Genomic DNA, 21,149 nt, shown 5'->3' on the forward strand with positions numbered 1-21,149 from the left:
CGTAAATATGTCAGCTACCTGATCCTCTGTGCTGATATAAACTAGATCAATAAGACCTAGTAAAACCCTCTCCCGCACATAGTGATAATGCACCTCAATGTGCTCTGTTCTAGCATGATAGACTGGGTTATTTTCCAAGTGTATACTACTCATGTTGTGACAATAAATGACAACTAAGAAGAGAAAAACTATTTGCAACTACCTCACATGCAGCCATTGCTGCGCCCCTGTACTTAGCCTCTATGCTCGACAAGGCAACTGTAGGCTGTTTCTTGCTGCTCCAAGTGACTGCAACACTCCCAAAAGAGAACACATATCCATTGGTAGATCGTCTATCAGAAATACTACCAGCCCAATCAGCATCAGTGTATCCATGCAACTGTATCTGAACCTCAGTCTCATAAAGTAGTCCATACTACAATGTGGACTTCGCATACCTGAGTATGCATCTAGCCACATCCAAATGCGGTTTCCTTGGAGCTTGCATAAACTGACTTACCAATCCAACAACATAGCTCAAATCTGGCCTGGTAATAGTCATATAAATCAAACTTCCTACTATGCGTCTGTACATAGTAGGGTCTTCCAGAAGCTCACCTGCATCTACCCTCAGCTTCACATTCTGCTCCAAAGGAACTAAAATAGGCTTACAGCCTGTCATCCCATATTTGGACAGCATGTCCAATCCATACTGCCTCTGCAAGAGCCGTATCCCACTTGGTGATCTAATCACCTCAATGCCCAAGAAATAACGCAGCTCTCCCAAATCCTTTATCTCAAACTTCTGCTTCAAAAGCATTTTAATATGAAGGATATCTTCATCACTGTCACTTGTCATAATCAAATCATCAACATAAATGACAAGTAGCATAATACCTTTCTCTATTTTTCTCACATAAAGTGAGAAATCTGCCTTGGAAATCTGAAAGCCAATAGTGACAAGATACTGTCCTATCTTGTCAGACCATGCTCTAGGTGCTTGCTTCAAGCCATACAAGGATTTCTTCAACCTGGAAACAAACTCAGGATGAACAGCATGCACATAACTTGGTGGCTACTCCATATATACCTCTTCTTGCAAATGACCATGTAAGAAGGCATTCTTTACATCCATCTGATGTAAAGACCATTCCTTTGATGCAGCCATAGCAATGACTGCTCTTACAGTTGCCATCCTTGCAACCGGACTGAATGTTTCTTCATAATCAATGCCATATGTTTGTGCATACCCCTTGACTACTAATCTTGCCTTGTATCTGTTCACAGAACCATGTGCATTGTGCTTCACTTTATAAACCCACTTACAGCCAATTACATTCTTACCTTTAGGCAAAGGTACCAATTCCCATGTAGCATTTGCTTCCAAGGCATCCATTTCTTCATCCATGGCTTTCTCCCATTTTTCTTTTCCTATGGCTTGCTCAAAAGAAGTGGGTTCTGGTTCTTCTATCATTTTGACCATATAGGCATAGTGAATGGCTGTAAATCCATCATATTTCAGCCTATCCACAGGATACCTAGCTCTGGTAGGCCTGTGCAAAGTAGGTTCACTCCTAGGTGCTCTCAAAACATCCCTGGTCTTTCTTACTCTAGGTGTAACAATAGAAGGAATACCTGACTCATCATCAATGCTCTGTTCTGAGCAACTGGATTCACCATCCACATAAGAGTGACCTGCATTCACATCAAACATGGGCTGATCTACCTTCTCTTTTCCTTTTCGTGATACCTACATACCACTATCTACATTGCTTTGAGAAGATTCTCCTGATCTCAATCTACTTGTCCATGGCGAAGAATGTGAACCACTGCTAGAGGATGCTCCAGGTCCACTAATATCTTGTGACTGCTGCTGTGAATTCTGTGCAGCATTACCATTTTGTGCATCTACATTATCAATCACATTTACTGGTTTATACCAGCTACTCATCTCATCAAAAACAACATCTCTTCTCACTGTAAACTTACGAGTAGAAGGGTTATAGCATCTATACCCTTTCTGCTGCAAAGAGTAATCAATAAAGATGCACTTCTCAGCTTTTGGATCCAACTTGGATCTCAACTCATCTGGCACATGAACATAGGCAATGCAACCAAAAAATTTTAAATGAGAAATATCTGGTTTCCTACTAGTATACCTCTCCTCTAGAGTCATCCCATGTATTGCTGCAGTGGGAGTCCTATTCATTATGTAGACTGTTGTAGCAACTGCCTCAGCCCAATAAAAATCTGGCAGGTCTTTTTCAATGAGCATGGCACGAGATACCTCTCCAATATGCCTGTTTTTCCTTGCTGCAATTCCATTTTGTTGTGGGGTATGACTGCATGAATATTGCTACTTTATGCCATACTCCTGTAGGAACCTTGAAAACTCATTTGAGAGGTACTCTCCCCCTCCATCTGACCTTAGGCATTTTATTTGCAGGACTGTTTCTTTTTCAACCATAGCTTTAAGAGTTTTGAAATGCCCAAAAACTTCACTTTTATTTTTCATAAAATACACCCAAAATTTTCTGCTATAGTCATCAATAAAAGTGACAAAATAATGACAGCCTCCAAGAGATGCAGCTTTAGTAGTCCACACATTAGAGTGGATTAATTCCAATGGCTTCTTACTCTCTTGAACATGTCTAGGAAATGGTTTCCTTGCCTGTTTTCCAAATTGACAGGCTTCACATACCTTATGCATTTCTGCAACCTTGAATTTAGGCAATCCTGCAACAATATTTTGGGTCTGCATTGATTTAAGTCGCTGTACATTAACATGACCAATGCATTTATGCCAGATATCAATATCTGCAACTACACCGGTCCCATGTGCAAACATTGCTGCACTCAATTTAGGCATGTTTGCATCCAACGTAAACATTCTGCCCTTCTTCTTTCCTTTTGCTATCAAGCGACCTTTATTTTTCATATCCTCAACAAAGCATCCATGAGGATTAAACCTGACCTGCAAGCCTTGCTCAACCATTTGACCAACAGAAACCAAATTCTTGGTGATATTCGGGACATGAAATACATCGGACAGGTATTTCTTTTTCCCATCCTGCATAGACAAATGAATTTTTCCAATCTGCACAATAGGATGTGCAGTATCATCACCAGTCTCCACAAATCTTGGTTTTTTCATTTTCCTTGCATCCTCCATCCATTCTGCATGACCTGTCATGTGGTTTGATGCACTGAATCTACATACCATACATCGTTGCTTTCTTCTGCACTTGTCACAAAATTGTTCATGTGCTGCACCATAAACAAATGCTCATTTCTGTCATCACCCTGTCTACTAGAAGATGCATAATTCCCTTGTTGCAATTTTCCATTCATGATGTCATTCTTCTTTTTATAGCAGTCTTTAGCCATATGACCCATTTTACCACAGTAGTAGCCTTCAACATTGCTGTTTCATTTTGGCCTCTTTGCCATCCACCACGACCTCTTTGGCTCCCCCTGCCTCTAGAGTTACCACGTCCTCCTCCATAGGACAGGTTTTCTTGAGTTTGCTGTATATTCTGATTTCTACCACGGCCTCCAGATCGGCCTCCTCTACCTCTGCCTCTACCTCTTCCAGCATTTGAGTAGAAGACAACTTCTTTTGAAGTTCCTCCTGAAGAAGATGCAACACCATTTCTCTGCTCCTCAGAAATTAGAAGAGTAATCAACTCCTCAAAATCAGGAAATCTTTCACGGACGGAAATGGATGTTCGGAACTATGCATAATCCTTTCCTAGACCATTCAAGGTCACAGAAACTAAATCATCATCTTCCACTGGCGACCCAATGGAAGTAAGTGCATCTGCAATCTTCTTCACCTTCATGTGGTAGTCATTGATGCTCATATTTTCTCTTTGTACATTGTGCAACTTGTTAGAATATCAAGCTCGTACATGTGTGTTTGACCGACATGAGCTGGACACAGCTAGTCTGGCTAGATCAGTTAGGTGTATTAAATAAGTCGGTGTTACTTCTAGTGTGAATGGTCTTTATGACCTTAGGTTGTATATGCACTATGTGTGTGTGCTAAATGAATAAGAAGAAGAATAGAGAGTGTAAGCATGTTGCTTCACTCCGTGTTGCTCTCCTTCCTGCTTCCATGAAATGTAACATGGTATCAGAGCCATGAATGGGCTCACTGGTGGAATGCACTCAAGAAGAAGACTTGAAGAGTGAACTGAAGAGCTGGAAAAAGAAGAGGACTGACTGTCATTTCCATCAATGGTCACATAGAGGTATGTACTGTGAAGCATTGGAGTCTCATTGCTTGAAGCATGGTTGTGGCTTGCTGAGGAGTCTTCCAAGGATTGATTGAGCACCAGTGAGTGCATCATTATCATAGTAATGAGCAAGATGTGCAGCAGCACAGATCTGCCCAGCCAGCGTGTTTGCACCTGTTTTCAGGCTGAACTACATGGCTGAGATTCAGCACATGGACTACTTACCAAGGCTCTATTGAGCATCACCAGGAGTGTGGCTTTTCTGGAGATTCACCAAAGCTTCATTGAGCATCAACAAGTGGGCAAATCTGATTTGAATGTACTCTGAACAGTCTGTGTGGACTGTGCCTATGAACAGGCTGCTCTCATTGGCTGAGATTCAAGAAGTATAGCACTTGTCAGGTGGCATAGAGCTTGGATGCATACCAAGGAAGGTTCTTGAAGGGTATACCTTACTATTGCTCTTGTGGGAGCTCATGTGGGAGCTGTAATAGAGGTGTACAGATCTGAATACACAGGGCTGAACTGTCATTGAACTTACAGTGACATTATACACTTGGGAAGTCTGCATTTTTGGATGCTCTTTGGCATGTACATTGAACTTGGATGTAGCACTTGATGCTTAGTAGAAGACATGTCATATTTCTTGGGTATTTTGACATAAACTTGGAGCTTGAAATGGCTTGATCTGAGAGCCTGTGATAGGCTGAAAACTGAAAAAAAAAATTTGCAGACATAAAGCACAAATTGGTTATTTCTAAAGAGCTAGTTGGCTGGGTTTGTTCCACAGGTACTTGAAGACTTGGTCTATGACTGTTGAATGCTTGAGCATTGGAAACGGAAGTGATGCAAATGGTTTATGGGTTTTTGGGACTGAAATTAATCCCTATTGCCAGTGCATTGGCTGTTTGAAATCTGGGAATTTATTTACAATATTCATATATGCTGGTTATATACTGTTTTGAGGTTCTATGCCTATGCATGGCTTGACACATGTACTAGCAACAATCTATGGAAGTTTGGGACATGTATGACATGTATACTACTCAGTTTTGGGCTTGAAATCACTGCTGGTCACTCACAGAATTACAGTTTTCAGACTACATATATGTACCCTAGCAGTAAGGTTGCAGGAGTTCAAACCAAAGTGAATACATAGTATTTGCACTGATTGTTTTACTCACAGGTTAAGCCACTTGGTTGTGAGCTGTTTTGGACTGTTAGTGGGCTGAAATACCCTGTTTTTTTTACTGCAATTAATTGCAGAAAACTGTCATAAACAGTTCCGGACTGAAGTTGAACCGTTAAGAAGATCTTGGTTTGTAGGTAGTCAGGCAAGGTCTGCAACATGGCAAATGCTGATAGAACTGATAATGTAACCCAGATTGTGGGAGAAAAGCTTGATAGCAACAATTATGCAATATGGAAGTTCCGCATCTGAGGCTGAACCTGAAGTTCCAGATAGGAATCCTACAGCTGATCAAAGACGAGCACATCGAGCTTGGATGGAAAGAGCTCGCAGAGTTTTACATTGGTTGTCATTATGTATCTCGGATGCTATGATGATGCAGATCATGAACTGTAAATCCCCAGCAGATGCATGGAATATATTGGTCAAATACTATGGCACAACTACAAGTGCAAGGAAGATACAACTGAAGTAGAAATTCAATAACATGGAGAGGAAGAACAGATCCATACAAGATTATGTCACAGAGGTTAAGACCATAGCAGATCAGCTGGCATCTGTTGGCTCACAGGTAGAAGATGAGGATATGGTTGCAGTGACCTTAAATGGCTTGGGTCCGGAGTACAAGTCTTTTGACACTTCAGTATCTGTGCGGGCTGAGATGCCTGATTTTAATGAGCTGGTTGCATTATTGATTCATGAAGAGGTGAAGCTTGGCTTAGCTACAGGGTCAAGCAGCTCAAAGAATAAGGATGCAGTTTTTTATTCGAATCAGCGTGGTCGTGGTAGCCGTGGTAGAGGCTATGGATCTGGTAGAGGAGGCCAGCAGAATGCATCCTATAGTAATAGCAATCAGCAGTCATCAAATGCAAGAGGTGGTGGAAACTTTCGCGGCAGGGGGAGATCTAACTCCCGTGGCAGAGGCTCATGGCAGCAGCAGCGTCAGTCAGACAATCCAAATAAAGATAAGGATTGTCACTACTGCGGAAAGTATGGGCATATTGCAAAGGATTTCTGGAAGAAGTAGGGAAATCAGAAGGGCAAGCAGCATGGACATTATGCTATGTCCAGTTAGGCAGATGACTCTGGTGATAGACTGTTTGCCATGCAATATGTCAAAGATAAGGCTGCTGAAAAATCATCTGATGATGCAATGTGGTACATTGATTCAAGGGCGTCAAATCACATGACCCCTCACGGTGATTGGTTCACGGATATGGTGGCTGAAAAGCATGGCTATGTATGCACAGTGATGACACGCAACATAGCATTGAGCATAAAGGCAAAGTGCCTCTTGTGGTCCATAATGGCAGAAAGAAAAATTTGCATGATGTATTGCATGTCCCTTCAATTACGAAGAACTTGTTATCTGTTGTGGTCAGATGATGGAGCAGAACTTGCAGGTTAGATTCAATAAGCATGGCTTCTTTATTGAAGAATTTGGAAATGGCTGCAAGTTGATAGCTCGTGGTCACAGGAATGGCAGAATGTTTACTCTTGATGCTTCTTTGCCAGAGCTGAATTCAGCTATGTTTGCCCATGGTTCTGGCACTATTAGGGATTTGGAAATATGGCACAAGAGAGTGGGGCATGTCAATTTGCAAAGGCTGCAAATTATGCAAAAGAAATAGCTGGTTACAGGGTTACCGAAGTTCCAATATTCAGATATTGGTCATGTATGCGAGGCTTGCCAGTTCGGTAAGCAGTCACGATTGCCATTTATCAGGAATGTACGACAAAGTACACGTCCATTGCAGTTAGTGCATTCTAATGTTTGGGGGCCAGCTCATAATGTATCTATGGGAGGTTCTAGATATTATGTATCCTTCATTGACGACTACAGTCGATATACCTAGCTTTACATATTGAAAACGAAAGATGAGGTCTTTGCTGTTTTTCAGCAATTTAAAGCACAGGTTGAGAAAGAGTTTGAATGCTACATCTCTTGCTTGAGATCTGATGGTGGTGGGGAGTATGTATCAAATGAATTTGATGGGTTCTTGGCTGAAAATGGCATTCGTAGGCAGCTCACCTACAGCTACACTCCACAGAAAAACGGAGTAGCTAAAAGGAAGAATAGAATTCTGATGGAAGCTGCTAGGGCTATGATGAATGAAAAGCATATGCCACTTTACTATTGGGCAGAGGCTGTTATGACAGCAGTATACATTTTGAACAGGACTCCCACTGCAGGCATTCATGATATGACACCGTTTGAGAAGTTCTATGGCTATAAGCCAGATCTAAGTCACATGAAAGTCTTTGGCTGTCTTGCTTATGTGCATATTCCAGATGAGAAAAGGAAGAAGTTGGATCCCAAAGCACATAAGTGTGTTTTCATTGGATATTCGTAGGAGAAGAAGGCATACAAATGCTATGATCCCTCTACCAGGGAGACTTTGGTAAGCAGGGATGTTATCTTTGATGAGATGGGTTCTTGGTATGTATCACCAGTTACAGTGCTAGCGAATACTCCTTCCACTATTGCCTCTACAATTGATTTACAGCAGAGTACTGTTATGACAGGACCTCGTAGTCAGACAATATCCCCATGGACAAGGAGATTGAGGAGCTCGCCGTCCATTGACACCGGTGTGTTAGTGAGGGGGAGACATGATGTCTTGGACAGCAAAGGAAAAGAGAAAGTTATTGAGGATGCATCTGGTATGATGACACCTGGCAGAATGGCTTTGGGCTATGAGTCTAGTGATACTTTAGACAACGAACTTGGTATTTCGACTGTCTATACGCCTGGCACAAGGCAGAGCAGGTACATTCCGCCTCATGAGAGAGGGGAATCGAGTAGTGCACCACAGCTTAGACACTCGCAGAGGGTAAGATACCCTGTTGACAGGTTGACATACAGTGGCTACTCTGCAAAGCATTATGCATACATGACAAAAGTGATGGAGGTCAAAGAACCAAGTACATATGCTGAAGCAGTGAAAGATGAGAATTGGTGTGTAGCCATGGATGAAGAAATGAATGCCTTGGCTGAAAATAAAACATGGGATTTAGTACCACTGCCTGAAGAGAAAAAGACCATTGGCTGCAAATGGGTCTATAAAATCAAATGCAAGTCAGATGGCAGTGTGGAGAGATACAAAGCCAGGCTGGTTGCAAAGGGGTATGCCCAACAGTATGGACTTGATTATGAGGAAACATTCAGCCCTGTTGCCAAGATGGCAACTATATGCACTGTGATTACCTTGGCTGCTGCTAAAGGCTGGAAATTGCAGCAGATGGATGTTAAGAATGCATTTCTTAACGGTGACCTAGTAGAGGATGTCTATATGGTTCAGCCGGAAGGGTATGTGCACCCTGATTTTCAGCATTATGTATGTAGGCTGAAAAAGGCATTATACGGGCTGAAACAGGCTCCGAGAGCTTGGCATGCTAGGATCAGTAACTACTTGCAGAGATTGGGTTTTGCTGTTGGTAGGGCTGATCATAGCCTATTTACAAAGAAGACTGACAGTGGTTTAGTAGTGTTGGTCATATATGTTGATGATTTGATAATCACTGGTGATGATGACTTGGGCATACATCATGCAATGAAGATGCTGAAATCTGAATTTGACATGAAAGACCTGGGAGAATTGAAGTATTTCTTAGGCATTGAGGTAATTCCAGCTGACAATGGGTTATGGCTGATGCAGAAGCACTATGCCATAGAGATGCTGAAGAAGTATGGCATGGCTGAATGCAAACCGCTGGATACACCTCTTGATCAGAATGTCAAGCTAGACATGAACACTGGGGCTGAAGTAGAGGATGTGACTATGTACAGGCAGATGGTTGGCAGCTTGATTTACTTGACCATCACTAGGCCTGACTTGAGCTATGCTGTAGGGCTCATAAGCCAGTTTATGCAGAAGCCTAGAAAGCCGCACTTGGATGCAGTTAGACGCATTATGAGATATGTTAAGTCCACTGTAGAGTATGGGCTGTTCTATGTCAGATATAAGCCCTTGATATTGATTGGATACACGGATGCATATTGGGCAGGTTACTCATATGATCGTAGATCTACGAGTGGATATGCATTTGGATTTGGTAGCGGCATGATTAGCTAGAGTAGCAAGAAGCAGCCTATGGTTGCTTTGTCAAGTACTGAGGCAGAGTACAGGGGTGCTGCATTGGCAGCATGCGAGATTTCATGACTGCTCAAGCTTATGGCTGATTTGGACATACAGGTAGATGCTCCAGTGAAGTTACTATGTGACAATCTGAGTAGTGTACTCCTGGCTATGAATCCAGTCTATCATGCCAGGACAAAACACATTGAGGTACACTACCATTTCATCAGAGAGATGGTTCTTGTAGGACAAGTTGATCTTATGCATGTGAAGACTGATGAACAGGTAGCAGATATCTTTACCAAGTCCTTGGGTAAAGATAAGTTTTGTGGTTTTAGACAGCTGCTTGGAGTACATATGCTATCTTGAGCTTGAGGGGGAGTGTTAGAATATCAAGCTCGTACATGTGTGTTTGACCGACATGAGCTGGACACAGCTAGTCTGGCTAGATTAGTTAGGTGTATTAAATAAGTCGGTGTTACTTCTAGTGTGAATGGTCTTTATGACCTTAGGTTGTATATGCACTATGTGTGTGTGCTAAATGAATAAGAAGAAGAATAGAGAGTGTAAGCATGTTGCTTCACTCCGTGTTGCTCTCCTTCCTGCTTCCATGAAATGTAACACAACTCTTGCTTGAGCTGCATTTTCTTGGCTTGCGTATTTGTGCTATACATTTTTGACAAAGTATCCCATGCCTCCTTTGGCGTACTTGCATCTTAAATATGCACAATCATAGAGTCTGAAATGCTGATAGACAGCCAGTACATAACTTTCCTGGCTCTCTCATGCCATGCTTTAAATGCCTGCATTTGCTGTTGATTGGGAACATAAGGAAGAACTGGTTCTTCTTCATTTCCTGCAACGAATTCCCAATATCCTTTTCCCATAAGGAAATTCGTCATTCTAAACTTTCATGCTTGGAAGTTGTTCTTGTCAAGCTTTTCAGTGACAATCTATGAAAGAGAATCAGATGCCATTACAGAACACTGCAAAAAATTCTGTCACTGCAAAGAACACAGCTTCAGCCTCACAAGGCCAAATCTGCAAAACTGACGAAAGTGGTATTTTGACCACACAGTCACTTCCTAGTGATGATTTTGCATCAACAGGAAACAAGGATGATTTTGTAACTCCCAATGTCTCTGCGCATAGGCATACGATGCAATTTCTACAGTAACTTTTCACCAACCTGTAGAACAGTGGTCGCACAGCATAAAACTGGGCCTTTTCTTGAGTGCGTGCAGAAAAATTCCGCCTCCAAAACAGGCCCCGAAATGGCCTCAAATAAAAAAACAGAGCAACCAAGGGCTAAAGGCCTTTCCCCATAGCATATACTGCCCTCTTGCTACAACACGAAGGGTGTCTCAATTTGAGACAATGCACTCTTGCACTTTCCGGCTGTGCTATCTGCAGAGACTTGCTCCCAAAATAGAAAAATGAAAGCAATACTGGTCCTCTTACCAGAACACCGCGAACTTAGTTTGCTTTCTTGAGCTCCTTACCATGAACAAGGCTCTGATACCATGTAAAGATTGTGGGAGAGAAGGAAGGAGTCTCACTTGTAGCTTTCTTGCTTGCACAATGGGGAAATACACACAAAGGTGGAGGCTGAAAAACAGTTTTTCTCTTCTTAGTGGTGTAAGCCAAAAAGAACTCAAGTACATAGAAATAGAAGAACTCTATATATGGGTCTCAAACCAAACTCAACTAACTAAGGTGGCATACTAACTGAGCCATGAACTAGAGTAGATAAGGATAGCTATCATCTAGCTATTATTCATGGGCAGTGTACCAACCGCATTTGCAACTGACAAGTCGGTGACATAAATGCACAACAGTCACCCTGGCATATCACGAGTGGAGCTCGATATCTCAACAAAGAAGGCATTGTACGGGCTGAAACAAGCCCCAGAGCATGGTACCAGCAAATAGATAAGTTCTTTTTAAGCTTAAACTTTGAAACATGTGCCTCAGATGCTAACTTGTATGTTTATAGGGATGGTGAAAAGTTTGTAGTGATTGTCCTATATGTGGACGACCTTCTTATTACAGGTGACTATGAAGATATGATCAACCAAACTCGAAAGGCTTTGAGTTCTGAGTTTGAAATGACAGTATTGGGCTTGCTGCACTATTGTTTGGGAATTGAAGTATGGCAAGAGCCAGTAAAGATCTTTATCTCTCAAAAGAAGTATGCATGGGAGATCTTGAAGGCATCTCGCATAACCGAGTGCAAGGAGATAGCTACACATATAGAGGTGAATGCAAAGTTATTCGTTGAGGATACATAGGCATTAGTAGACATTGGGAGGCACAAGAGGATGATCGACAGCCTGATCTACTTGTGTAACACCAGACCAGATATTAGTTTTGTTGTTGGTGTTTTGAGCGGGTTCTCAAAAAAACCTCATGAGAGTCATTGGAAGGCTAGGATGTGGGTGCTCAGATACTTGAAGTAAACTCTTGACTATGGTATCACATATAGTTCTGGAACTTCTATTGTGAGGAATTGTAACTCAGATTGGGCAAGAGACAGTGATTCCAAGAAATCAGTTTCTGGTTATTGTTTTTCTTTGGGTTCATGAATTTTCTCTTAGATTAGTAAGAAGCAGCCAACAGTGGCATTGTCTTCTATCGAAGCACAGTACAAGGCAGCTTGTTTTGTTGCATGTGAATCAGTATGGTTGAGAAGGATCCTATGGCATATGGGAGTGCAGGATGAAAAACCAATTGTGTTGAGATGTGACAATCAGAGTTGCATCGCCATTGCCAAAAATCCAGTGTTTCACGCGTGCGCCAAACATATAGAGATTCAGTATCACTATGTGCGTGATTTGATGGAGGATGGGATAGTGTCTACTGTCCAACCAACAGAGGAGAATGGAGCGGATATCTTCACCATAGCACTTATGAAGGATCTGCTTCAAGTTCATCTTCAAAGACTCAGCATTGGGCTGAGGAGATAGTTCACCTATGGGTGGACATTGAGGGGGGGTATTAGATATGCTCAATGCCCCACCCTCATAAGGTGCCACCAATGATCCATGGTGCTCAAAGTTGTAAACCACGGAAGCGCACAAGTAGACAAGGCCATCTCTGTATCAGTTGTTTGGAACTAAAGAAAATTTCTAATTCTCCTCTTATCTGTTGTGTATTCTCTATCTCTATCTCTTTCTCAGATTCTATTTGCTGCACCGTGTAATTTTTACAACACTTCTATGTGTTTTGTCATGGCATGGTAGACTGTGTTCTTTGCCAACATGATGCTGCTAATGTTGTCACCATATATGATGACTCCACCATCAATTTCAATCCCAATGTCACATAAAATCAATCTCATCCATGTCTGCTCACATGCTACCAATGCAATACCTTGATACTCAGCTTTTGTACTTGATAAAGCAATTGTAGGTTTCTTTTTGCTACTCCAATTTACCATGACCAATCCAAATGAAAATGCATAACCATTAGTGTATCTCCTATCCATAAGATTACCTACCTAGTCTGCATCAATATATCCAAAGAAGGTAGGCTTTCTTCCCTTCTCATAGAATAAGCCAAATCCAACTATCTTCTTCACACACCTCAGTTCTTATCACTGCATCCAAATGTGATTTACATGGTCTTTGTATAAATTAGCTAATCAATCCAACATCATAACTCAAATTTGGCCTTGTAATGGTTAAGTAGATAAGACCACCAACCATCTATCTAAACATAGTCACATCTTTCACATATTGCCCATCATCAATCATTTTGATGTTATAATCAAAGGGAGTATTCACTAATCCTAAAATGCCATACTTCTCCAACATCTCTAAAGAATACTATCTTTGTACCAACCAAATACCATGAGGTGTATCAATGACCTCAATGCCCAAAAAGTATCTCAACAAACCAAGTTCCTTTATGTCAAATTCTTTATGAAGACCATACTTAACTTTAGCAATCTCCCTCTCAAGTGTACCTATAATATTGAGGTCATCAACATGGATGACAACCACAACCATGCCATCCTTTGTATGTCTCACATAGAGTGAGTAATCAGCCACACTCTGTTGAAATCCCATGTTGCATAGGAATCTATTAATCCTCTCACACCAAGCTCTTAGTGCTTGCTTTAGTCCATACAATGTCTTTTGCAACTTGCATACATAATGCGGGTATTTAGGATCCACACACCCTTCAAGCTTATCCATGTACACTTCCTCTTCTAAGCTCCCATTCAAGAATGCATTTTTCACATCCATTTGATACAATTTCCAATCATATATAGAAACCAAAGCAATCATTGATCTCATTGTAGCCATCTTTTGCCACTGGACTAAATGTCTCCTCATAATCTAATAAATATATTTGTGCATAACCCTTTGCAACTATCCTTGCTTTATACCTTTCTAGAGAACCATCCGATTTGCACTTGACTTTGTATGCCCATTTGCAACCAATTGATTTCTTTCCATGAGGTAACTACAATAAATCCCATGTCTTGTTTTTCTTCAATGCATCCATCTCCTCATCCATAGCTTGTTTCCATTCTTTGTTTTCCACACTTCCTCAAAGCAAGTAGGTTCCACATGTTGTACGTAAGAAACCATATAAGCATAATGCATATTCATGAACCCATTATATGTCAATCTATCAACAAGACATCTAACCCTTTCTGATCTCCTCAACTGAGGTGCACTACTTGGAGTCTCACAATTGCTCTTGCATGTGGCGGCACATATTTTCATGCACTTCTAGTACCCGGTGTTTTTACATGAGGAAATGCCATACTCATCATCGATAGATTCATATTCTCAACTTCTAGCCATAGGTCTCTTGCCTTTTGCAATTTCCACACTCTTTTGTGAACTCCTCAACCTACCACTCCATGGACTATAGCTGCCACTGCTTTTTGCATTCTCCTAAGGTCCAGACATATCTTCCAAGTGCTAATTTCCAAGGTTACCATTTGCTGAAATTTTCTTCCCATGAGCATCATCATCACTACTCTCATAGGAATCCAACTCCATTGCAAACTTGGGCTTGTACCATGATTCATACTCACTGAATTCGGCATCCCTGCTAATGTAAACTTCCCTAGTCACTAGATCATAGCATTTGTAACCCTTCTTATCATCAAGTATCCAAGAAAGATGCACTTTATAGCCTTTGGTTCCATATTCTTCCTTAAATCATTAGGAACACGAACATAACAAACACATCCAAAAACCCTGAAGTAAGCAACATCCGGTGTCGTGCCATACATCTTTTCATATGGTGATACATGATGAGTCAATGGTGTAGGTGTCCTGTTCATGATATGTACTGCAGTATGCACTGCCTCTGCCCAATATGTCAATGGCATATTCATTTGTTTCATCTTGTCCTATCAATCTCTGCAATGATATGGTTCTTCCTTTCTGCCACACCATTCTACTGAGATCTGTACCTTCATGTCACCTATCTTTCGATTCCATGATCTCTCAAAAAATCTAAAAATTCATGTGGCACATACTCTCCTCCATTATCAGATCTCAAGCATTTTATGTAACAACCAAACTCTTTTTCTACCATAGCTTTAAACTCAAAACTGCCAGATTTTTATTGGGATGAGGCAGTTGCTACAACAGTCTACATAATGAACAGGACTCCCACTGCAGCAATACATGGGATGATTCGAGAGGAGAGATATACTGGTAGGAAACCAGATATTTCTCATTTGAAATTTTTTGGTTGCATTGCCTATGTTCATGTGCCAGATGAGTTGAGATCCAAGTTGGATCCAAAAGCTGAGAAGTGCATCTTTATTGGTTACTCTTTGTAGCAGAAAGGGTATAGATGCTATAACCCTTCTACTCGTAAGTTTACAGTGAGCAGAGATGTTGTTTTTTATGAGATGAGTAGCTGGTATAAACCAGTAAATGTGATTGATGGTGTAGATGCACAAAATGGTAATGCTACACAAAATTCACAGCAGCAGTCACAAAATATTAGTGGACCTGGAGCGTCCTCTAGCAGTGGTTCACATTCTTCGCCATGGATAGGCAGATTGAGATCAGGAGATTCTTCTCAAAGCAATGCAGATAGTGGTATGCAGGTATCACGAAAAGGAAAAGAGAAGGTAGATCAGCCCATGTTTGATGTGAATGCAGGTCACTCTTATGTGGATGGTGAATCCAGTGGCTTAGAACAGAGCATTGATGATGAGTTGGGTATTCCTTCTATTGTTACACCTAGAGTAAGGAAGACCAGGGATGTTTTGAGAGCACCTGGGAGTGAACCTACTGTGCGCAGGTCTACCAGAGCTAGGTATCCTGTGGATAGGCTGAAATATGATGGATTTATAGCCATTCACTATGCATATATGGTCAAAGTGATACAGGAACCAGAACCCACTTCGTTTGAGCAAGCCATGGGAAAAGAAAAATGGGAGAAAGCCATGGATGAAGAAATGGATGCCTTGGAAGCAAATGCTACATGGGAATTGGTACCTTTGCCTAAAGATAAGAATGCAATTAGTTGTAAGTGGGTTTATAAGGTGAAGCACAATGCAGATGGTTCTGTAAACAGATACAAGGCAAGATTAGTAGTCAAGAGGTATGCACAAACATATGGCATTGATTATGAAGAAACATTCAATCTGGTTGCAAGGATGGCAACCGTAAGAGCAGTCATTGCTATGGCTGCATCAAAGGAATGGTATTTACATCAAATGGATGTAAAGAATGCCTTCTTGCATGGTGATTTGCAAGAAGAGGTATATATGGAGCAACCACCAGGTTATGTGCATGCAGTTCATCCTGAGTTTGTTTGCAAGTTGAAGAAAGCATTGTATGGCTTGAAGCAAGCACCTAGAGCATGGTCTGACAAGATAGGATAGTATCTTGTCACTATTGGCTTTCAGATTTCCAAGGCAGATTTCTCACTTTATGTGAGAAAAACAGAGAAAGGTATTATGCTGCTTGTCATTTATGTTGATGATTTGATTATCACAGGTGACAGTGATGACGATATCCTTCATGTGAAAATGCTATTGAAGCAGAAGTTTGAGATGAAGGATTTAGGAGAGCTGCGTTATTTCTTGGGCATTGAGGTGATTAGATCACCAAGTGGGATATGGCTCTTACAGAGGTAGTATGGATTGGACATGCTGTCCAAATATGGGATGACAGGCTGTAAGCCTATTTTAGTTCCTTTGGAGCAGAATGTGAAGCTGAGCGCAGATGCAGATGAGCTTCTGGAAGACCCTACTATGTACAGACGCATAGTAGGAATTTTGATTTATATGACTATTACCAAGCCAGATTTGAGCCATGTTGTTGGATTGGTAAGTCAGTTTATGCAGGCTCCAAGGAAACCACATTTGGATGCGGCTAGATGCATACTCAGGTATGTGAAGTCCACATTGCAGTATGGACTATGTTATGAGACTGGGGTTCAGATACAGTTGCATGGATATACTGATGCTGATTGGGCTGGTAGTATTTCTGATGCAGTCACTTGGAGTAGCAAGAAACAGCCTACAGTTGCCTTGTTGAGCACAGAGGCTGAGTACAGGGGTGCATCAATGGCTGCATGTGAGTTAGCTTGGTTGCATAAGCTACTTTATGATATGCATCAGTCTCTACAGATGGGCCATTTGTCATTTATTGTGACAACATGAGTAGTATACACTTGGCAAATAGCCCAGTCTATCATGCTAGAACAAAGCACATTGAGGTGCATTATCACTATGTACGGGAGAGGGTTTTACTAGGTCTTATTGATCTAGTTTATGTCAGCATAGAGGATCATGTAGCTGACATATTTACAAAAGCATTGGGCGCAGAGAAGCTGCGCAAGTTCAGAGACCTGCTTGGTGTGCAGGAATTGGAATTGAGCTTGAGGGGGAGTTTTGAGATATCGAGCTCCACTCGTGATATGCCAGGGTGACCGTTGTGCATTTATGTCACTGACGTGTTAGTTGCAGATGGGTTGGTACACCGCCCATGAATAATAGCTAGATGATAGCTATCCTTATCTATTCTAGTTCGTGGCTCAGTTAGTATGCCACCTTAGTTAGTAGAGTTTGGTTTGAGACCCATATATAGGGTTCTTCTATTTCTTTATATGAGGGTTCTTTTTGGCTTACACAACTAAGAAGAGAAAAACTATTTTCAGCCTCCACCCTTGTGTGTATTCCCCCATTGTGCAAGCAAGAAAGCTACAAGTGAGACTCCTTCCTTCTCTCCCACATTCTTGACAGAAAATTTGGAAAAGCTAAAGCAGAAGACAAAGGCCAAGGCAAAGTGAAACGGAAGACAAAGGTGTACCAAGAAAAATCTAGAAACACAAGAAGCACAGAAAAGTCCCAAATAAGGGAAAAAGGTGCACAAGGAAAAGCGCAAGTCAATACTTTTGTAAAAGAGTGCAAGCGCATCATGATTTAATTTAAGGAGCGCCCGGCTCTCATCCGTGCAATTTGTAAATGTAGATGGCGGGCAGTGGAAAGGAAGCTAGGAAGATAGAAGGACAATGGGAAAAAGGGGCTAGAAAAACGGCCGGCCATGTAAAGAAGGGGATAAGGGGATGACCGCCCAAAAGGGATTTAGGGTTTTGTATATAAAGTTGAAAAGTGAATGAGAAGCTCATTCTTGTGTGTGGCCAAAAGCTTATTCTTCTTCTTCTCTTGTTTCTTGCCTTCTTGCTTGTGCTTGAGTGAGGGATTGAGGGAGTGTGAGGGGTGAGGGAGTGAGTGTGTGAGAGTGAGGGATCGTGGAGAAGAAGCTCCCCATCTTCTCTCTTCATCTTCTCATCTTCTCTTCTCTTCTCTTTTCTCGCGCGGCTATGGAGGATGGAGCTTGACAGAGAGGGCTTGAGCTTGCTTGAGCTTGCCGCAAGGATCGTGGAGCTACCGGAGTGCAAGAGAGAGGAGAGAACTCGATTGAGCATCAAGGTAAGCTCACTACACTCGTTAGGTAGGCATTACACGTCGGCTATGTGAGAGATAGCCATGGCCACTCGGCTTGAAACGCTTGATCAATAAGCGGCCCGTAGGTCTCGAGGTAGAGCTCCGTAGCTCCCCTATATTTTGGTTCCGTTGCCGGGACAAACGGAATCGAGCTTCGAGCATCGCGTGCATTGAATCGAGCATAGAAGTAGGGTTTACAGCCCGAACTGGTGCTCGAGATAGTTAGGAGATTTAGGAGCAAGTAAGTATTTTGATTTGTTGTTGAATATTAGAGTAGGACCATCCATCTCCATCTCTGTTTTTGATTTTTATTGCATTAGATTAAGATTATGATAGGGAAAAAAAAACAGAGAGGGTTCTCCTGCTGCTGGAAACAGGGAAATAGGGGCACAAATCCAAATTTCTGGTTGGAAGAGTGTGAGAGATTAGCTTCTGAGGTTACATCAGGCTGGGATGGGGCAATAAGAGGCCCAGAGAACCAGGAAAGACCACATTTGACATTCTACTTTGTGAGAGAGAGTGAACTTGAGAGCCAGGGAGAGAGAGAGCTGCAGGGAGATCCTTGGAGTGCCTCTTGATTTGAGCACCACAGTGATTCCAGGTATGTCTGGTATTTCCTTGCAGTGTTTTGCACCTATCTGGAAGGTGTTGGATGATTCCATGGAGTAGGCACTGAGCTTGAATCATCGCGAGTAACCCGCGGTGTAACGTGCCCACCCCTCAAATTGCGGGACATATCTTAGCAGCCCATTGAGAGATCAATCTAGAAGACGTCGCCCGGCACTCCCAAGGAATGACATGGGGTTTGCCAACTAGGGTATCTCGAGTCTGCCTTGCAACAGAACTTATCCGACCGTTCCCACTAGGATCGACCTGAAGTCCAGGTTCCTAGTAGTCGAGTCTTCCTAACAGCCTTCTAGCGTCTGTCTACAACCGCTCCACTTTGTGTAGATACAACTGGACCCAAGCAGACTCATACCGCACTTGGTTCAAAGAGAATGGAAAATGAGAGGGATGCATTGCTCAACCTCTCTGCCCGTAGGGCATAGTCCCATTCCGGTCCCCTAAAACGGTATGAATCAGGATTATAACCAACATTGTCTAAGATAATCGTCCGACTTTCCTTAACATTTCCTTTGAGGAAAGCTCTCGGCTAACCGAGACCACCCTTCCGTAGGATAGACCCATTGGTCACATCCACCATGTTTCCCTCAGGGGTTGTTTTAGTTATCTAATTACCTACCACATTATGTTTGACAAATAAAAGTAGCTTCCTTAATTAACTCGTTAATCACAGGTTCCTTTACGTAATTTAGGGCACAGACACAAAGACAAGATCAAACAAGATCAAACACTTCCTTAACTTATCTTCAGATTAATGTTTGTCTCCCACCTATACAAGAGAATTAAGTGTTCCTTTCTGCCTCTGCAGAAAATTCCTTTCGTCTCCCGGCAATAAAACCCGAAGGTTTATCTTGCCAAGATTCTACCTTGTAACTAGTATCAAGGCCTCGAGATCTGAGAGCGGAATTTAGGTGACGGAAAGTGCTTAAAAATAGCTAAAAATTATGAATATCAAGGGAAAAATATTCAATGTCAAAGGCGGCGGCTTGATCTAGGACGATTTTAAGTGCCAAAGTGCTTTAAAGGCGCCCGAGCGACACTTGTTGATTTTTCATAATTTTTCAGATAGTCGTGCGGGTTGACACGAGCTACTGGCCAATGCGGGATGCTAAGCCGGATGCCCAAGATTTTTCAGAGCTCAATTCCGAGTCCGGACGGAAAAATGGCCAAGAAACCGGTCAAGATGCGAAGGGGTGGACAAAATTTGGTCAAGTGGGCAAGTGACCTTTGGGGCCCAAATTTTATGCCACATGAAATGTGGATGGAAAAAAACGTGATGGGGAAGAAGAAGGCGTGAGAAACAGGCGCCGATTTTTTCGCCATGATCTTGGGAGATGGAGGATGGAGGCTACAAGCAACCTACCTAATCGATCATACCCCCGATCTACCCTCTGTATGCTGACTCTATCGCCGCCCTTCGCTCGCGCAATGATGCTCTCTTTGAGGATCTCTGATTTCAGTCTTTCTCTCTCCTCCCTCTCTCTCTTCAAAAGGCAAGTTCATGTGGGAGAAGAAGGAAGAAGAAAGAATGATGGAGGCTTGTCCGGCATGGATCAGATTGCTCCATGGGCTGGAAATGGTGATTGGTGATTGTGCTGGACATGAAGTGCTGCTGATTTCCAAATTTGCAGCCATGGACATGAAACCCAAAACACGCAAATAAGCAGTAATTTAAAATTTTCAAAGGAAATTTGAGATTCTATAGCTTTTGATTGATGAAATGTTGTTCATGTGGGCTAAAAATTGTTCATGTTGCTGTTTTCCTGGAAAATGATGGGTTTTTGGCATAAAAATGGGGAAGTAAATAGGAACATCAACTAAACTTTCATTTTTCTACAAGAATGAACTAAGGGCCATAGCCCATAACCTGTTTTGAATTTTCAGTAATTAAATAATGCAGGAAAATAAGGAAAAATACAAGAAAAGGGTGGAAAAACCCTTAAAAATAGGGGAAAAATACATTTTGGGTTTCGAAAAATAAGGATAAATAAGAGCAATGTTTGTGAATGTTTGTGGGGACTGAAGCATGAGGATTTGCCTCAGTTCAACCCCACCTCCTTGTTCTAGTGTGTTTTTTTTCGCTTTCTACACATAAAATGATG

Source organism: Lygodium microphyllum, chromosome 18 (assembly GCF_053477565.2).
Source record: "Lygodium microphyllum isolate KBCC chromosome 18, Lygodium_microphyllum_v1.1.10, whole genome shotgun sequence".
Classification (NCBI taxonomy): Eukaryota; Viridiplantae; Streptophyta; class Polypodiopsida; order Schizaeales; family Lygodiaceae; genus Lygodium; species Lygodium microphyllum.